This window comes from Nicotiana tabacum, chromosome 20 (assembly GCF_000715075.1).
Source record: "Nicotiana tabacum cultivar K326 chromosome 20, ASM71507v2, whole genome shotgun sequence".
Taxonomy (NCBI): Eukaryota; Viridiplantae; Streptophyta; class Magnoliopsida; order Solanales; family Solanaceae; genus Nicotiana; species Nicotiana tabacum.
This window is the reverse complement of record NC_134099.1, coordinates 52,513,284-52,518,084: the sequence shown is the minus strand read 5'-3', so window position 1 is coordinate 52,518,084 and position 4,801 is coordinate 52,513,284.

Below are 4,801 nucleotides of genomic sequence, written 5' to 3'. Positions count from 1 at the left end.
CGCATATATGTGGGGCGGCTTCAGCTTCTTTGCAAGACCTCATTATTTTAGATAGCTGCCCTTCCACTTTGGCATAGGGTTCCCCGTTTCTTCAGGCGCAGAAATATTGGCACACGTTCTTGCTTTGTTCTGTTAGTTTTACCATAGTCATGGAGAGCACTTCGAGGTCGGCCCGTCAGGAAGTAGGGAGTGCTGCTCCCGGCACCCAGGATCCGCTGGGGTTCGTTCTGAAGACTATTTCTTCGGTAAAGGAGGAACATCTGGAGATGGTGAGGAGATTCTGGGGGTGGAGCGAGGGGATAACACTACAGGTGATTTCCCCAAATAAGGGTATTACGGACTCCACTGATGGATTCTTGAGCGTACACCTATATCCTTTCGCATTTGGCCCCCCCTGATAGGGTTGTGGTTGATTTTTGCCTAAAGTATCGGGTTACTCTGGTGCAAATACATCCATCATTTTTGTGAGTGGTGTTGATGATGAGGTTCTTTGCGGAGAAGGATGAGCTCGAGTTCACGCTTGATCACCTCGTTAGGCTATCCAGCTATTTCATCATCGAGGCCTGCTAACTCTAAGGTACTGTTCATCCACGCCATTTGTTGTTGACGATAAAGAAGATGGGGATCGAGAGTGGGCCAGCTGGTATATCCTGGTTCAGACGGCTGGCATTATCCCTGTGGGGCTTTTGCCATTTTCCGAAAGGTGGAATCATGCACGTAAGTGGGGCGTCTGGCACTTTTTCAGATTTTGCATTATAGCGAAAATTAGTTGAGTAATAATGTTGTCTCCCTTATTGCAGCAACTTCGTGGACGCCGGGCAAAGTTCTTGACCTGCCCGCCTGGGTTCGGAGGCTGGTGACCCATTTGACCTACGACGAGCGCAGATGGCAAGCTGAATTCCCACTAGATGGGGAGTGGAATACCAAGGTATGTGCGTATGTTGCCTTTCCCTTGACCTTCATATATTTGAGGTAACATTTTCCCCTTTCATTTGTACTGGATTCACCGTTTACAGACATCGAGCGGTTCCTTGGGGTGAGGTAGTGTTCTTCCGTAGAGGGGAAGGAGTCATCGGCCTCTGAACCGAGGAGCGATGGCGGTAAGGGGGATCGACACCCACGGTGTGATGGAGATTTTAGTGGTGCTGGGTAGGCCCGTATCTTTGAGGAGAGGGCATCGTCCGAGCCTGATGTTCCCGAAGTATCAGATTCCCTAACAGCGGTTCCTCCAAGTGAATATGTTCTGCCCGAGGTTGGTTCTCCTGGGGCCGGGGTGGCAAGATCAACAGGAGTGTGTTCTGAGTTAGAGGAAGTCTGTCGGCCTCTCTTCAAGGTGAGTTTAGGCTCGGTTTTTCCCGTATGTCACGCCCTCCTCCATTTATTGAGTTTTTCTTGCGCAGGCATGTGATGGGCTTATATCTGAGCTGCTCTATCAAGGGGATAGGCTCTAAAAAATCCATAATGAGGGTGAGTCCCTTAGGCTATTTAGCGAGGAGAAGGAGGCTGAGTTGGTGCATTGGCGATATGAGGCATATCGGAGATCAAACTATGAGAGTTATTTGGTGGAGCAGGTAACTTCCTGTAGTACGCACTTCACTCCTTTCAAACTTTAGGGCTAACCCCTTTTGTTATATCAGCTGCAAAAAAAGGCAGAGGCCTTGCAGTGCCTTAAAGGCGACGTCAACCGTGCCAGAGTTGTTTGTGGAGAGCTAAGGGCTCAAGTGCAGCCTCGAGCTTTGGAGGAGGTGAGTGCCTCAACCAAGGTCCTTACCTGTGAGGCCCAACTCCGCTTGACTCGTGATAATGCCAAAGATCAAACGGACATGATTGGGAGACTCGAATCTGATCTCTCGAAGGCCAGACCTAAGATAATTGATGCCCAGGCTGAAGCAGCGCTAAGTCGGACCAAGGCTGATCAGAAGATGGTGATTCATATGAAGGATGTTACTGATGCCCAAGATGAGTTGAAGCGAGCCCTTAACCGGGAGAAAATGATCTAGGAGTACGTTCATTGTAGATCCCGGAGAGAGGTACTCGAGGAGGTCGGTGCACGGGGCTTCGTTCTCTCGAAAGAATTGGCTCGAGCAAGGGCGAATAAGCGCAATGCTCGGTCACTTCTCACTAACGTCGTGGTGGGAGAATTTGACAAGTTGTAGCCCTTTAGTGTGGAACGTATATTTCGTCGTTTTGTTGCTTTGTTAATGATATATGTAGAGCATGACTGTAGATGGAGAACACGCCTTTTTCGTGTATATAATATATAGGAAGAAACTTGAAACTTTATTTCTTTTGTACCTTTTTTCTATTATTGCTTTTGACCGGGCAGGTTGGTGTTTGGCGGGATCCCCGTAGGTCCAGAATTAATCGGACAGGCCCGGGGGCTCTTACATGCGATCCTTGGTATGATCAGGTGCTGGGGCCTCCGTGCTTGGCCCGACTATTTAGGCTTAGTCTCCAAGTCGGTCTTCGACTCAAGCCTTCTTTCCCTTGAATCTTCTAGGACCGTGTGGGCAGGTAGTAATTATTCTTATTTCTTGCCTTTTTCATGTCTCCGAGTCGCATTGTGACTCGAACTTCAATTGACCCTCAAGCTTTTTTCTGCCCGCATGGGCGGATGACGATGGCCTTTTGTGCTTCGGGCCGAAGTGATCTTACAGGCGCGTGGCCCGGGGGCTCACTAATGATGGCATTTATGTCGTGCCCTTAGGCATGCTGTAATTTAACTGTTACGGGTCCAGTCTCCGAATCGCGTTGCGATTCGAGCTATATTTGACCCTTAAGTTCTTTATTGCCTGCATAGGCGGAGGGCGATGGCCTTTTGTGTTTCGGGTCGAAGCGACCTTACAGATGGGTGGCCTGAAGGCTCACTCGGCTAGTGATAGTGGCATTTATGTCGTGCCCTTAGGCATGTTGTAGTTTAGCCATTTCGGGTCCAGTCTCCGGGTCGTGTTGCAATCCGAGCTTTAATCAACACTTTTTGGTCATCGAGACCTTTTAATATGTTACCTGGAGGCTTGCCTAGTTTACCTATTTTAGATCCGGTCTCCGAATTGGGTTACGATTCGAGCTCACTTTAATCCTCAAGTTGTCAATTTTTTAGCCGGCGATGATGGCTCTTACGCTTGTTTGGTCGTAGAGACCTTTTGATATGTATCCTGGAGGCTTACTTAGCTTGCGACAATGCCTCTTATTCTATTTTTGCCCATGGGCTTTTTGTAGGCTTTGTGTTTTGCTCGTTAAGGTCTTTTGAAAGATTTTGCCTGACCCGTCGTCGGTTCTGGAGAACCTCGATTTCAAGTCGTTATCAGCGATGTTCCGACCACCTCGGAAGGTTCATAGCTCGTAGGTCGAGTAGATCGATGCTCTTGCAATTTGGAGCCGACATGGTCGGAGCTCATTTTTTGCCTATTGAGGGAAGCCTATTTTAACCGGTTCTTTCCGAAGTATATTCGAAGTAGTGGCCTGCAATTTTAGCGACAGTCGGGCGTCCCCGAGTCGCGTTATTTTGGCTGTATTAGCCGTTTTGACCGTAGTCATATGCGTTTGGCCGTAGCCATTTTTGATCCCGAGTGATAGTTTAGGCGTCTACACCGAGGGTATGCCCTTTGGGGATTCATACAAATGCGATGTATAGCCTAAACTTTGGGATTTTCATGCCTGTTGAGGTCTTACAGTTTGTCATGCTTATTAAGGTCTTACAGTTTGTCATGCCTGTTGAGGTCTTACAGTTTGTCATACTTGTTGAGGTATTACAGTTTGTATAAGGTAGAATAGATCTGGTTATGCCAAGGCTGCCTGCTAGGGGTCTTACAATTTCGGGTTTTCCAGCGTATGGCGATTAATGGCAGTCTCCGAGTCATCGAGTTTGTTTAAGCTTGAAGACAGCTTCTCATGAGCTCGGAGTTGCTTTGTAGGGGCTTCTTGAGCCCGGAGTTCCGACCCTGGGGTCGTGCGGGTGTTGAATTGCTGATTCTAAGTCTCCAAGTATCTGGGGACGCATTCAGTGGAGAGGCCCTTGCCGCCAGTATGTTGAAATCTCCTTTTCCGAAATATGAAATGCCGAAAAGGTATTCTTTATTGCTTGGCGTGAATATATGTTGTAAATACACGTGGTCTCGTTGTTGTGAGCTCGGCCTGTGTAGGCATGACTCTTCGGACCATCTGATTTGAAACTCAGTCTGCTATTTTCGGTCCTTCCGAGGGGGTGGTGTCCTTAAGAGAAGATCATCGCTCGTCGTCCGATTGTAGAAGAAGGCCTGGGATCTTGTTGGACCCAGCTGGAGGGACCCTCTTTGGGGGTACGCTGCTTCGCTAATAATCTTGCTGGCGGGACCATCTTCGGGTCTGAAGCCTGATCGAGGGAAGAGAGCATGGCGGGCCCTGCCAAGGCCTTAGATCTCCGGGTGGAGTTAAAACTTCTGAATGCCCCGGTCGACTACCTGCATATAGGTTAGTGAACAAATAATGGAGGAGTGAAGTAGTTCTTCCTCACCGCGGGATGTGCAGGTAATACTTTGAGGTTCGGTATGTTTCTTCCGTTCTGAGGCGCGAGCCCTAATACAGCCTTCTATTGTGTTCAACCAGACTTGGTCGTAGGTGCGGTACTGCTTACCCTTTGATCCCTCTGAGGGCAGAGGCATTGATGCCGGCGATGCGTTATGTGGTGGGGAATTTTCTATCGTCGCGTGTTGCCCCTTGACGCCTTATTTTAATCCCTCCCTTTGCGTGGGATTTCATCTTTTCGGCAAAGTGGGGTTGATGCCATCTCCGGGCGGTGTGCCAGAGGTCATCTGAATAGGAC